Here is a 15,700-nt window from a genome sequence, read left to right on the forward strand (position 1 = left end):
AAGAGAGGTCCCAGGACTGAGCCTTGTGGGACGCCACTTGTAACTGGTTTGGAGACTGACATGGCTCCAGCAATTCTAACCATGTGGGTTCTGTCCTTGAGCCAGTTTGCAACCCATCTAGTGACACAGGGGTTTATATTTAAGCTGGTGAGCTTATCTATAATGCCCGAGTGGGGTATTGTATCGAAGGCTTTTGAGGTCCAGGTAGGCTGTGTGGACCACCTTCCCCTCGTCAATGGCCTTGGTGACTGTTTCAAAGAAATCGACCAGGTTTAAGAGGCAGGATCTGCCCTTAACAAAGCCGAACTGGGTAGGATCCAGTGTCTGTAGGTCCCCAATATCTTTATTTATGAGGTCCATGATGATCCTTTCCATAGCTTTGCAGACCAAGATAGTCAGGCTTATGGGGCGATAGTTTCCAGGATCCGTTGAGGCACCACCTTTGTGGAGAGGGACCACTGTTGCTGTACGCCACTCTCTGGGTACATATCCTGTAGTAAGGCTGAGATTGAACAGTAGTTTTATGTTTGGGTTTAGCTCTTCTTGGAGTTCATGTAGGCGCAGCCGGGACACCGTCTGGTCCCATTGATGCTGTGTTTTTACTTTGGAGAGGGCAGCTCTTACCTGAGCATCTGAGATGTCAGGGGCAGCACTCTGCTGGGATAGATATTTGCCCTTTGGTGGGGAGGGTTTGCGCTGAACCTGTCAGCTAGGATGTTGGCAATGTCTGTGGGTTCGGTGTATTTTTGTCATTTTGGACTAATTCTGAGCATATCTGGGAATTCCCACCCAGGTTCCTAACATAACTAAAGAAAGCCTTGTGATTATCCTTAGTGTCCTGTGCAATTTTTCTCTCGAAGCTGGCCTTAGACGATTTTATGAGTGCCCGTAGTTTTTTGCTAACACTGATCAGAGATGCCTTCCCTTTTTGGGATTTTGCTCTATCATGTTGTAGCTTCCTCCTTCTATTGTATAGTTTGTTTATGGCTGAGGTCCACCAGACAGGACGTCTGCCTTTGGAGGATTGGGTCTTGGTTTTATTTGGGATTGCATGATCCATGCATTCCTGAAGGTGTTCATAGAATGCATTTATAAAGGATTCTGCGGTCTGGGCCGTATTTTCCACAGGCCCGGGGGCTTTGAAGGATTCCACCCCGGTTTTGAGGAGTGTGAAATTTGCTTTAGAGAAGTTTTTCACTGTGGTTTTCTGGGCAGGGGTGGGGTCGGGATGTGAATATCCAGTGAGATTAGTTTATGGTCTGATCTTACCAGTGAGGGATACACTTCTGGTCTGGAGCATAGAGTCCCCATGTTGGTGATGATCAGGTCCAGTATGTTTTCCCCTCTTGTGGGAGTGGTAACAAGTTGTTCCATAGCATTTGAGTTTATAAATTCTAGGAACCTTTGGGCTAGGGTGTTGGAGCTAGAGTAATGCTCCCAGTCTACGTTTAGGTAGTTGAAATCGCCCAATATAATGGTGTTTGGAGAGACCTTCATATTTTCCAGTGTTCTCAGGAAGGCCGAGTGGGGTTCCTGGGTTTGGGAGGGTGGTCTGTAGCAGGCTATAAACTGGAAGGCAGTTTTACCCACTGTTAGTTGCACATGTGCCACCAACCTGGAGGTGTGGGTATCTTTGACGAATATTGATACTCCCCCTCCTTTTGTGGTTCGGTCCAAGTTTTGGGGCCGAAAAGCATGGTATGAGGTATAACCTGGTAGTGCTGGGGTGCTCTCGGGAGCCTTGAACCAGGTTTCTGTTACTGCACAGATATCAATGTTCTCCATGCTAAGGAGAGTTTCGAGTGCGTGCATCTTGAGGTTTAGACTTCTGGCGTTGAGTAGCATTACTCTTAGCTTCTTATCCCTTGTGATACCTATGGAGGTGGGTTTGTCTTTTGAGCCTTGCCTAAAAAAGGCACTATGGGGGTAACAAGAGCCTTTGCCAATATCCGAAAGCCCAGAGGAGACAGGTGCAAGCCGTCCCTAGCGAAGCATCGTGGCTTGTCAAACATGTCATCCCAGGCTGACAAGCACTGGATCCCCTTTGAATGACACCAATACTTAAGCCAATTGTTGAAATTGATCATCTTGTCTTCATATTGTGGCATCATTCTTGGTGAGGGTAAGATGCTACTCAAGGTCAGGGTCATACCGGCCTGGGCTACATGCTCAGAGAGCTCCTCTATGTCTCTTTTCATGTAGTCCAGGGAGGTACGTCTCAGGTCATTCACACCAGCATGGACAATGACTGAGTCATATTTGTACTTGCCTTGGAGTGACCTGAGTGCTTGTGTTATGTGGCGGATCCTAGCGCCCGACAGGCAGCTCACCGTGACCTTCTCCTTGTTCAGCCTGGTGAGCGGGACGTCAGTGTGCCTGACGATAGAGTCACCTATTACAAGTGTATCAGGTGTGTTGTTTAGCCTTAAGGGCTGTGACTGTTCGGCACACTGGCTTTGTGAGCTATGTGCTGCAAGTGTTTTGTTTTGGGGTAGCGGTTGCTTGGGTGTCTGCTTTGGAGGTCTCTGCTGCTTAGGCAGATTTTTATTTAGAGCCTCTGAGTATGTTTTTGTGTGTTTATGTGTTTGGTTTGCTGTCGTGGTAGGTCTATGTGAGACTGGAATTGTAGTGAGTGTGGTTTCCTTCTCCTCCTGACTGGTTACGCCAGTACTGAGTTGAGAGAGCTTAGCCTCCAGTTTGTCTGTAAAAGGCAATGGCCGGAGCCAGGCATTTTGTGAAAACTCTGGGAGCAATGGCTAAGCCAAAGGGAAGCGCAGAGAACTAAATGTGTTGAGATCCTGCCCTGAAACAGACATATTTTCTGCATGATTCCCTTATAGGAATGTGGAGGTAGGCCTCTTTTAGAACCAGGATGGTTAGCCAAGCATCCTTGGAGAGCATGGGTAGCAGCTGCTGGAGGGTGAGCATTTTGAATTTTGGGATCACCAGGAAGGTGTTTAGAATGGATAGATCGAGGATGGGGCGCCAGGTGTCCTCTTTTCTGGGCACCAGAAAAAGTCTGGAGTAGAATCCTTGGCCTATCTGTTCTGCAGGAACATGCTCTACTGCCCTCAAAGAGAGCAGGGAATGGATTTGCTTTTGAACTTCTGCCCACTGATTTAGTGGTAGATCTGGGAACCCTTTTGGGGTTGAAAGGGTGTGGAAAGTACACTTACCATAAATGTAAATGTTCAAGTATATTCACTGTTGCAGTCCTCACATATGGGTTATCCGGCTCCCGGTAGCCCTCAGTCGGCCCGAATACCAGAGTCCTTGGTATATGAAGTCGGCAGCCGCAGGTTGTAAAACTGATGTAATTACGTCCGGTATAAAGGGAGGCAGCTGATGCCATTTTCCCAGTTTTTCTTGCCTTAACTGTCAGGAGCTCCCAAAAGAAGGCTAATCCAAAAATGGTAGCACCCTGGACACATGTCATACAAAAAATAGAAATCCATAGTCTGTGCCTTAGGAAAAAAGGAGGAATGGAGGGTGGGAAACCAGGACTGCAACAGTGAATACACTCGAACATCTACATTTATGGTAAGTGCACACAACTGTACTATGTTCTTTGTTTCACTGTTGCAGTCCTCACATATGGGTTGATTCCCAAAGCCCAGAAGAAGCCAAAGGATGAAGGAAGGATCACAGATTAAGGGTTGGTAAGGAGGCCCTGCAAAACTGCAGAGGCAAAACCAGCCCTGAACTTAGAAAACAAAGGTAGATTGTAATGCCTTGTGAAAGTATGGAGAGAAGACCAAACAGCTGCTTCTAGAATTTCCTTAGTAGGCACACCACTCAGAAATTCTGCAGAGGTAGAGGCTGCTCTAGTAGAATGGGTCCCAATACCCTGAGGGGGAACCTTTCCATGCTGTAGGTAACAAAAGTGAATACAATGAGCAATCCATTTGGAAATGGTTTGTTTTGAAATAGCTTTACCCTGAGCCCCAGGAGCAAAACTAACCAATAACTCTTCAGACTTTCGAAAGGATTTAGTCCTAAGTAAATTCTCAGCTGTCATGCACATCAAGAGAGTGCATAATCCTTTCCCCTTTATTTTGAGGATTGTTGAAGAATGTAGGCAGGTGAATAGACTGGTTAAGGGTTAAGCTGGAGATTACCTTAGGCATAAAGGAGGGAGTGGTTCTCAGAAAAACCCGATCCGAGTGAAAAATAATGAAAGGTTCTACTGCCATTAAGGCTTGTAGCTCAGATACCTAGCTGAAGTAATAGCTAAAAGGAAAGCAGTCTTCCAGGATAGAAACTTCAAATCTGCAGAGGCAGCTGATTCAAAGGGAGGCAGAGTAAGTTTTTCCAGGACAAAATTAAGATCTCAAGCAGGAGAAGGAACTCTTCTGGGAGGTCTAAGATTACTAGCTCCCCTCAGGAACTGTTTCATCAAGGAGTGAGAGAAAATGCGTTGTTCAAAAGAACAAAGAGCCGAAATTGCTGAAGCGTGAATCTTGATTGAAGAAAAAGAAAGTCCTCCATTAAGTAATCCTGCTACATAGTCAAAAATGAGTGAAAGAGAAGGATGAGAAGAGTCTTCTCCTTTAGCTAGCATCCAAGAGCAAAATCTCTTCCATTTATCTGCATAGGATTTTCTTGTGCTAGGTCACCTGGCCTCACGAAGGACCTCTACCACCTGTTGGGAAAGATTTAAGGTATTCGCCAGGCAGTTAAATGTATAGTTTGAAGATGAGGATGGATGAACTTTCCCCCTCCCTGAACCAACAGATCTCTTACCAGGGGAAGATGCCAAGGTTGAGCCTGGGAAAGGCTGTGAAGGAGGGGATACCAATGCTGCCTGGAGCTATTAGAATTTCCTTTGGTTTTTCGTCCCTTATCTTTAGCAACACTCTAGGAAGAAGAGGCAGAGGAGGGAATGCATAAATTGAGAGATTTGTCCATGGGAAGGACAACGCATCCACCCTCCAGGCTTTGCTGTGAAACTCCCTGGTGCAGAAGGCTGGAAGGAGATGACTTTTGTGAGAGGAGAAAAGATCCACTTGTGTGGTGCCCCAATGATGAGTGATGCAATGGAAAATGTCCCTGTTCAGTTGCCACTCATGAGAATCCAGAACATGTCTGCTCAAATGATAAGCCAAGGAGTTTAGCCTCCCTGGAAGATAGTGGGCTATTAGATGTAGACCCATGGATGATGCTATAGACCATAGTCTCATGCGTTGTCTGCACAAGGGGAAAGAGTGAGCCCCCCCTTGCTTGCTGATGTACCACATGACTGTGGTATTGTCTGTCCTGATTAGCAGGGTCCCAGGGTAGAGTAGGTCCTTGAAAGCTAGCAAGGCCTGCTGCACTGCCATCAAGTTCTATTAAGTTTATGTGCAGATGAATCTGCTGGTTGCTGCCAACCCCCTGTACACCCCTGCCCTCAAGATGAGCCCCTCCGTGCAACATCTGAGGCGTCTGTGGTGAGGGTCTGGCTGGCAGGCAGTGGGTGGAAAGCCAGACCCTTGTTCTGTGAACAGGCTGTCGCCCACCAGAGGAATTCTAGTTGCAGGCAGGGAATCAGGGGAAGAATCACGTCTAAGTCCTGTGTGTGCTGACACCAAAGATTCTTGAGGTACCATTGAAGCTTTCTCATATGCAGCCTTGCATATGGGATCATCAAAATACATGAAGCCATGAACACCAGTGCTTACAGGAATTGCCTTGCAGAGAGCTGGGTCATGCTTGCCAAGTTCATGAAGTAAGCGGAAAGATCTTCTTGCTTCTGTTGTGGGAGGAATACCATCTGGGTGGCTGTATTCAGAGTCACTCCCAGAAAAACAATCTCCCTTGAAGGAACCAACTTTGACTTTTTTTTTTGAGAGTGTAACCCAAAGAGGTGAGAATGTTCTTCACAAAATCCAAATCCTTTTCTAATTGTTCTGGGGAGTTTGCTTGAATGAGACAGTTGTCCAGGTAAAGATAAATTTGAATGTTTCTCTGCCTGCAGAAAGCAATGGCTGGAGCCAGGCACTTCGTAAAAAATCTGGGAGCAGTACACAAGCCAAAGGGCAATGCAGAAATTTGAAAGTGTTGCTCCCCAGGGGAGGAACTGCCTGCAACTTTCCGTTATTGGGATGTGCAGACAAGCCTCCTTGAGATCCAAAGTTACCAGCCATGAATCCTTGCCCAGCATTGGTAGTAGTTGTTGAAGGGTGAGCCTCTTGAATTTTGGAATCATCAGAAAAGTGTTTAGGATGGACAGATCCAGAATAGGGTGCCAAGTGCCCTCTTTCTTGGGTACCAGAAAAAGCCTTGAATAAAAACCTAGGCCTGCCTTATCTGCAGGAACTGGCTTTATGGCCCCCATAGTCAGTAGAGAAGAAATTTGGGTTTCTACCTCTGCCTTGAGAGTTTTTGGGTATGTCTGAGTATCCTTGAAAAACAGCGAAGGTGTGAAAGTAAAACTTGTAACCTTGGTTTACTATACTGAGCACCCAATTGTAGTCTGTGATGGTAGACCATACCTCTGCGAACCTGGCTAACCTTCCCCCCAAAGGAAACCTAGGGTCTGCAGAGGTAGGTACAAGAAGGCCGGAGTCATTAAAAATGCTTACTTTGGGAAGCTGGCTTAGAACTCCCCAATTTAGCAGAAGAAGAATGCCATTGTTTAGCCCTTTGAGGGGCCGAAACCTGTCCTCTGGGAGATCTGAAATCCCTAGGCCTAGATCGACCCTGTTTGCCAGGATCAGGAAAAGACTAATTCGTAGAAGGATAATGCCTACTAAACCAAGGAGGCTGAAAATCTTTTACAGCTTGCATAGATTTTGCCTTATCCTCTAACTTTTTCAGTACCTCCTCAGCCTTACTACCAAAAAAGATCGTCTTGGTGCAAAGGAACATCCAGCAATTTAGACTTAACTGGTTCTGAAAGAGGCTGCTCCCTGAGCCAAGCACCCCTTCTAATCACAGAGCTAGTGGCTGCTGCTCTGCAGGAAGCCTCCAAAGTGTCAAACCCACAATTAAGTGAATGCTTATTAACTAAAGTGGCAGAATTCAGTAAGTCTTGTAATTCTTTGTTTTCTGGCACGGAAGGAATATCTCCAAGTTTAGCCTTAATAGCTTCTAATGTATGCTGCTGATATTTAAGCATGTGAAAAAGACAATTCACTGATCTAATGGCAAGAGTTGCAGAAGTATAGACTTTTTTACCCCACCTGTCCAAGGCCCTAGATTCCTTATCAGAAGACACAGGGTTTCTAGCAATAGTAGCATTAACACCCTTGAGGCCTTGAGAAATAATTTCTGGATCAGCAGAAGGGTTTCTAAAAAGGAATTGATGAGATTCAGGAACCTTATAGTATCTATCTGGTTTTCTGGGGGGCAGGAGGGACAGAATTAGGAGTTAAAGAATTTTCCATGAAAACATCATCCACAACTTCCAAAACCGGAGGTATAGCCAGAGGCTTATGCTGTGGCAAATCTAAAAATTCCCTGATTCTCTTCTTAGACTGTGGAAAATCCTGACATTCCCATTTAAAATGCTCCCTAAAAGTATTCAAAGTGCCCCCAAAGGAGAAATCTTCTGGAGGGGAGGCAGAAGGGATAGAGTCTTCAGCATCAGAATCCTCAAAACCAGAAAAAAGTTGAGAATTTCCTTCTTCACCAGCAGACATACTGGAAATCTCAGAGTCTGAGACAGACAAAGCATCAGGAGATAATTCCCTAGTCCTCTTTGAAGGGGGTGGGTGAGAGCCCCTAATCAGGGAAAGAAGATCACCAACCATCTTTACCAACTGGGATTGAGGTACAGGAGGGGAGGCCGATGCCTGCTTGTCAGTAGGTTTGCGGCTGGAAGGTTTACTAGCAATCCTGAGGGACTCGGGATGCCTAGCAACAGCGGAAGCCTGAGCTAAGGTAGTCGGTCTGGTTCTGGTCTCATGTCGAAAGGAAGAGGCGTCATAAGCCGGGTGCCTGCAAAGCGGCTCCGGACCCATCTGAGGCGGCAACAGGCAGAGGGTCTGAAGATGAAAAAGCAGCCTGCAGCATGGAGGACTCCGTAAAGGTCTCGGCAGAGGCTTGTGGCTGAAAATCTGCGGACTGCAGGGGCTGCAAAAGCGCCTCACTGACTACCGCTGTGCTGAAGACCAATTTCACCGGTGCATCGTAAGTAGATTTAACCCTAAGCCTGTTGTGGTCCTTGTCTTTGCATTTCCTAGGAAGATCAGAAGTCAGGAGACCAGACGACGCCATACCGACAAACTTAGGCCAGACTCCGAAATGCTTATGCAAAATCTTAACTCTACGGCGTATGGTACGCGGGTTAAAGGAAGCACAGACATCGCAGTTAGGGACGTCGTGCTCAAGACCCAAACAAGTTATACAATAGGAATGGAAATCGCGTTGCGGAATCTGTTTTCCACAGGCAAGACAGTTATTAACTTTATCTGACATTCATTAAAGCAAGAAAAGAAGATTCCCAACGGGGTACTTATCTGAAGGCATCTTCAACTTGGTAGTTGGAAAGCGAAACGAAGGTAAATGGCCGACTGGCACTAGAGCAAATTGCATCTGCTTCGGGCTCCGTGGCAAGAAAGACTGAGGAAATGGCGTCAGCTGCCTCCCTTTATACCTGATGTACTTACATCAGTTTTACAACCGACAGCTGCAGATGTCATATACCAAGGACTCTGGTATTTGGGCAGACTGAGGGCTACCGGAAGCCAGATAACCCATATGTGAGGACTGAAACAGTGAAACACGAAGAACATGGAGAATTTGTACCCCTGAGACACAATGTTCAGAACCCATTGGTCCTTGGTAATGGTGGCCCAGGTGCTTGAGTGAAAGGAGAGATTTCCTCCTAGGGGCAAGTGAAGGTGGGCAGAGGGGAGTTCGGGAGGAGGTGAGACATTGTGAGTTCTTACCATAAGGGGGGTGGCTTAGAACTCCCTGGTTTTGAAGTGGAAGTAATCCACTGCTTAGATCTCTGCATTCCCTGAGGCTGCTGTCTGGGGGGTCTGCTTCCACGGGGCCTAGGCAGGGCCCGTTTACTCGGAGCAGGAAAGGACCAGTGTTTGGAGGGACAATGCCTGCTGAACCTAGGGGGCTGGACCTGTAAGAAATCTTTAGCTGTTTGCATAGATTTTTCTTTTTCTTCCATTTTTTTAAGACCTCTTCTGCCTTAGTGCCAAATAAGTTATCATTGTGCAAGGGGGCATCCAACAATTTAGATTTGACATGGTCTGGCAGGGCTTGTTCCTTAAGCCATGCATGTCTTCTAATGACAGATCCAGTGACTGCTGCTCTGCAAAAAGTTTCTAGGGTGTCAAAACCACAGTGCAAAGTGTGTTTAGTTATTTGACTTTCAGAATGCATTAAGTCTTGTAATTCTTTACATTTTACCCAAGCAGAAAAGGTAGACATTTTTTGTTTAAGGAGTTCCAAAATATGTTGCTGATATTTAAGCATACAGAACTGACAATTTAGTGCCCTAATAGCAAGAGTAGCTGAGATGTATACTTTTTTACCCCATCTGTCCAATGCAAGGGAATCCTTGTCTGAGGGGGTGGGATTCTTAGCAGAGGTTGCTTTAATCCCTTTAAGCCCTTGAGAAATGACCTCAGGGTCAGCTGTAGGATTTTTAAAAAGATATCTATGCGAGTCAGGGACTCTGTAGTACCTGTCTGATTTTCTGGGGTGTCAGGAGTCAAGCTGGATTCAAGGAAAACATCGTCCACCACATCCAGGACTGGGGGAATGGCCAAGGGTCTGTGTTGTGGAAGGTCTAGGAATTCCCTGAGTCTCTTTTTAGACAGAGGGTAGTTCTGACTCTCCCATTGGAAATGCTCCCGTAAAGTATGCAGGTTTTCCCCAAAGGAAAAAATCCTCCAGGGGAGAGGCTGAAGGAATGGAGTCCTCTGCATCAGAATCCTCATAAGTGGAGAGGGGTTACATGTCTTCATAGTCAGATGCATCAGATACATCTGACTCATGTTCAGACCAAACTACTGGGGACAGATCTCTTTTCCTTTCTGAGGGGGTAGTCTGGCTTCCCCTGATAAGCATGATAAGGTCTTCTGCCATTTTAAGCATCTCAGACTGTGGCAAGGTAGCAGGCACCTGAGAGTGGGTAGTTGGTTTCTTGGGTGTGGTTCGAACCCTGGGCCTAAGGAACTCGTTTTTTTTTTCAAAAGAACGGTAGTCGTGAAAGAAGACATCGGTTTGTGTCGAGAATCGGTAGTGTGAAAGACTTCCTTGGAAGCTGGTGCCTGCTCAGCAGCTCCGGACCCATCCAAGGTAGAGACGAGTGCAGGATCCTTCAACGAAGAAGAGTTTTGCAGCATACCAGATTCCGAAATGGTCTCCGTAGCGGCCTGTGAATCAACTGAAGCGGGCATCAGGGGCTGCAAAAGCACCTCACTGAGTACCAGAGGACTGACGCCTAGCTTAACGGAAGCGTCGTAGGTAGGTTTTGACCTGTGCGGTCTGTGTCTGTCTTTATCTTTACGTTTTTTCAGAAGATTTGCCGTTGGATGGCTTACTGAAGCCATATCGGAATTTGAGGACTGTAAACGAAAATATCTGGCTACAATAAGGGCTCGATGACGGATACTTCTGGCGTTAAACAAAGCAAGGAAGTGACAACGGGGGACATCGTGGTCTGGGCCTACACAAGTGATGCAGTAAGAGTGGAAGTCTCGGTGTGGTATTTGCTTTCCAGAGGCGAGACAATTATTAACTTTGTCCGACATCGGTTAGTGCAAGAAAAAAGGATCCGCAACTGGGTACTTAGCTTTAGAAGACTTCAACTTCAATTCGGAAATGAAAACTCAGGTAGCGGCCGACCGGCACTCATGCGAACTGCTTCTGTTTCAGGCTCCATGGCAAGAAAGACTGATGTAAAGGCGTCGGCTGCCTTACTTTATACCACTGATGCCCTGATGTCAATCCTCAAGTGACAGCAACCGATGCAGAAATATTAAGTCTCTGGTATTCGGGCCGGCCGAGGGCTACCCTGGGAGGGATAACCCAAATGTAATGACTGCAACAATGAAACACTAAGAACATCAAGAATCTGATCTGGAAGATGAGAAATGATCCCCTGGAATGGAGGAATTTTCACCCACCACCATCTATATAACCCTGATGAATTATTTTTAGAACTCATTTGTTTGAAATCATTTCTCTGAAACTATCTGTTACCAAAGAAATTTTTATTTTTATTTATTTACATTTGTTTACTGGGTACTGTCCAACTGGGCTGAGAGCCCATTTTCAGTGGAGACCCAGGGAGAAAAGCTCCACTAGTAATTGACACAAGCTTTCTTCTCTTTCAGCTGTTCCCATTAGGGGTCGCCACAACGGATCATCTGTTTCCATTTCTTCTTGTCCTCTGGATCTTGCTCTGTCACACCAACCACCTGCATATCCTCTCTCACCACATCCATAAACCTTATCTTAGGCCTTCCACTTTTCCTCTTACCTGGCAACTCCATCCTTAGCATCCTTTTCCCAATATATCCAGCCTCCCTCCTCAGCACATGTCCAAACCAATGCAATCTCTCCTCTCTGTCTCCAAACCGTCCAACCTGATCTGACCCTCTAATATACTGATTACTAATCCTGTCCATCCTTGTCACATCCAGTGCAAATCTTAACATCTTTAACTCTGCCATTTCCAGCTCTGACTCCTGCCTTTTTGTCAGTGCCACCATCTCCAACCCATACAACATAGCTGGTCTCACTACCCTCTTGTAGACCTTCCCTTTCACACTTACTGGTACCCGTATGTCACAAATCACTCCTGACAGTCTTCTCCACCCATTCCACCCTGCCTGTACTCTCTTCTTCACCTCTCTTCCACACTCACCATTACTCTGAACTGTTGATCCCAAGTACTTAAATTCATCCACCTTTGCCAACTTTACTCCCTGCATCCTCACCATTCCTCTATCCTCCTTCTCATTTACACACATATATTCTGTCTTAGTCCTGCTGACCTTCATTCCTCTCCTCTCTAGAGCACATCTCCACCTCTCCAGGGTCTCCTCAACCTGGTCCCTACTCTCACTACAGATCACAATGTCATCTGCAAGCATCATAGTTCATGGGTCCTCCTGTCTGATCTCGTTAATTAATTAATTAATTAATTAATTAATTAATTAATTAATTAATTAACTGACACAAGTAACTGACAGAAAAACAACAGTGAAGAAATACAGCAGAGTACAACTTTCAGGTTACAGGAAGGCTAGTTAATAATATAACGTCTAGTATATGAATCTTGATAAGAGTAAACTAACTTTTTTTTGTAGTGACTTGCTGTCTCAGAGAAGAGTATAGATTAGTATGAATGCAAAATTGATCTATTTAGGGTAAGAGGTAAGAAATAACATATTGGTGGAATTACCCAAGAACTGTGCATGAGCATAGCCAGTGAGTAGTAAGGTGTTCTTTTAGGAGTCATTTGAAGTTATGACTGCCGGGATTTTTCAGGATGTGTTGGGTTAGTAATTTCCAGGATCTGGCTATTTTAGTGAAGTAGAGGGAGTCTCCATAGTAGTTAAGGGATTTAGTTACCTTTATAATTAATTTGTCAGATGATCTAAGGGCCCTAAGGTTTGTTTTTGGTTGAACTAGGTCAGGGAGAGCAGGGCAGTTGTTGAATAAACATTCAGACTTTCCGAAAGAAAAAAGTGGCCAGGGCAGGAATTTGCTTGAACAGTCATTCAGGCTTGTTGGACTGTTCTTGGTTTTGGGAGGTTTGAGACTTCTTTTTGGAATCCCTTAGCCATTTCTTCTTAAATGTCTGGTTACCTGTATTTTGTTGAGACTGTTCTTTTTTTTTGCCAAAATTGGATAAGGAGATAGAAAATCCCTTGGAAAATTTAATTTGAAAAGGAGAGCTGATAAAAATAGAAGTTATGTTCTTACCATAACGTTCCATGTTAGTTGTCTTCTTCTCGCCTTCTTTCTTGCTTGATGGGTTCGGAGCCGACCTCGGCTCCGACTCGGCCACTCTAAAAGCTCGAGAGTTGGATCCACCGGCTCGAGGCTCCCCTTATATCCCACAATGCTAGGCGGTATTACCTCAGATCTCGTTTGTAAGCTAGGCCCAGCCAATAATAAAAACCAGAACTACTGGAAATGGTAGAACCCACCTCTATAAAAAGGAAGGGAAGAAGGTGACCTGAAGCCTGATCAAGGAATATATGCACAGCAGAGCATATACCTATAGCAATAGAGGTGGTAGAAAGAGAGGTCACAATCAAACTCCTCTAGGTCTGTCCAGGCTAGGGGAAGGAGGTGGGCCTAAGAAGAAGGAGAAGAAGACAACTAACATGGAACGTTATGGTAAGAACATAACTTCTATATGTTAAGTTGTCTATCTCGCCTTCATTCTTGATGGATGGGACCGTCCTAGCACCTTGTCCCGGTGGCCTATCGGAACAGACTCTTGAGAACAGTGGAACCAAAGTTAGCTCTATGTCTAGAAGCTAAATCCAACTTATAATGAGAAATGAAAGTGTGAGGAGTAGCCCAAGTAGCCGCTGCACAAATGGCGTCAATAGGCAGCCTGTCTTGGAAGGCTATAGAAGTAGCCAAAGCTCTGGTGGAGTGGGCCTTAGGTTTGTTAGGCAGCTTTTGGTGTCTAATTTCATAAACAAAGGAAATCAGAGATGTTAGCATCTGGAGAGTGATACCTTCGAAACTGAAAGTCCCTTTCTGCCTTCTGCATAAGAGACAAACAACCGGTCAGTTTTTCTGATCTGTTTGGTCCTATCCAAATAATACCTTAACTGACGATGAACATCTAGCCAATGCAATTTTTGTTCAGACCTGTTAGAAAAGTTAGGAAAAAACACAGGGAGGTCAATGCTTTGATTTAGGTTAGACGCAGAGGCTACTTTAGGTAAAAAAGATGGATTGGTTCGTAAGGCCACCCTGTCTTTATGAAACAATAGATACGGTGGTCGACTGCTGAGTGCATGAAGTTCTGAGACCCTTCTAGCTGAAGTAATGGCTACCAGAAAGAGAGTCTTCCAGGATAGCAATTTCAATGAACAGGAAGCTGCAGGTTCGAAACGGGGAAGAATCAAAGATGTGAGAACTAAATTAAGGTCCCAAGAAGGAGGAGGATTTCTTATAGGAGGTCTGAGAAGAAAAACTCCCTTCAAAAAAGCTTTGCAAAGCTTGTGAGACATGATGGCAGAATCTGAAATGCCCACATGAAAATTAGATATAGCTGCCAATTGGACTTTGAGAGTAGAAGGAGATGAACCTGCGTGAAAGAGTTCAGCTAGAAAATCAAGAACTATTTGGATGGGAGCAGTGAAAGGATCTAAGTCCCTTCCTTGAGCCCAATAGGCAAAACGTTTCCACTTACTAAGATAAATCTTTCGAGTGGAAGATTTATGGGAAGCTATCAAAATATCTCGAACAGTGTGAGATATTTGAGGAAGCCTGGCTAAGGTTGGAACTGGAGGAACCAAGCAGTGAGGTTCAAAGATGGGAGGGAGCGATGAAACTGACCTGACTGATGGCTCAAAAGATCTGGAACTAGGTCCAGATGCCAGGGTTGCTCCAACAGAAATTGATGTAGAAAGGGGAACCAAACCTGTCGAGGCCAGTAAGGAGCAATGAGGATCAATGAGGCCTTCTGAGCGATAGCTTTCTGTATCACTTGAGAGATTAGTGGGAAGGGAGGGAATGCATACAGAAGTCCCCGGGGCCAAACATGGACTAGAGCGTCTCTGCTGGGCTGGCCTGGTAAGGGGAAGAGGGTGAAATAATCTTTGCACTTGCTGTTTTGGGGAGAAGCAAAAAGGTCGCAGCAAGGCTGACCCCACCTGAGAAAAACTTTCTCCAAGATAGAATCTTTCAGAGACCACTAGTGAGGCATGAGGATAGCTCTGCTCAACTTGTCCGCGATAAGATTGGACTTCCCGGGAATGTGCGTTGCTACCAGAAAACGCTGAGAAGAAATCGCCCATTGCCACAGTCTGAGTGCTTCTCGACATAGGGGGTAGGACTTGGTTCCGCCTTGTTTGTTGATATACCACACTACAGACATGTTGTCCGTCTGAATTGCTATCGTTCCCAAGGGAAGAGAGTCTTGAAGGGCTTGCAACGCTAAAAGCACTGCTCTCATCTCTAGAACATTTATATGCAAGTGGCGTTCAATTGGTTGCCATATGCCCTGGACTGTTCTGCCCTGATAATGCCCCCCCACCCGATCAGGGAGGCGTCCGTTGTCAGAGTAGCAACCGGAGGGGGAAGGACAAAGGGTCTTCCTAGGAAGAGCTTGGGGGAAGAAATCCACCAAAGAAGATGATTCCTGCATGCTTGCGTAATCACAATGGTGTGGGACATCGGAAGTTGCTGGTACGACCACTGTGTGAAGAGGATCCATTGAAGGATTCTCATGTGAAATATGGCTAAAAGAAGTAGAGGGATAGCAGCCGCCATAATCCCCAGTACTTTTAGAACCAATCTGACTTTGACTCTGTTGCTGTGGAATAGAAGGGAGACCAGTTTGTGTATGTCTGCTATTCTTTGGTCTGTAAGTCTTGCAGACATGTTGACTGTATCTAGATTTGCGCCTATGAAGGTAATAACACGACAAGGCGACAAAACAGACTTTTCGCAATTTATTGAGATACCTAACTTTTGAAAAATGCGAAAGGTGTAGTCTGGCAATCAGAAGAAGATGCTTGGTAGGAGCTGTGAGGAGCCAGTTGTCTAAGTATGG

At 45.5% G+C, this 15,700-nt stretch overlaps 1 protein-coding gene across 2 annotated transcripts in view; it reads right to left on the minus strand.

Moving 5' to 3' along the window:
- Positions 1-15,700, minus strand: part of ZBBX (zinc finger B-box domain containing) — a 2,136,907-nt gene that overhangs the window by 1,880,292 nt on the left and 240,915 nt on the right. The gene's annotated exons all lie outside the window — the stretch shown is intronic.

Source organism: Protopterus annectens, chromosome 4.part1 (assembly GCF_019279795.1).
Source record: "Protopterus annectens isolate FY-2018-M chromosome 4.part1, PAN1.0, whole genome shotgun sequence".
Classification (NCBI taxonomy): Eukaryota; Metazoa; Chordata; order Ceratodontiformes; family Protopteridae; genus Protopterus; species Protopterus annectens.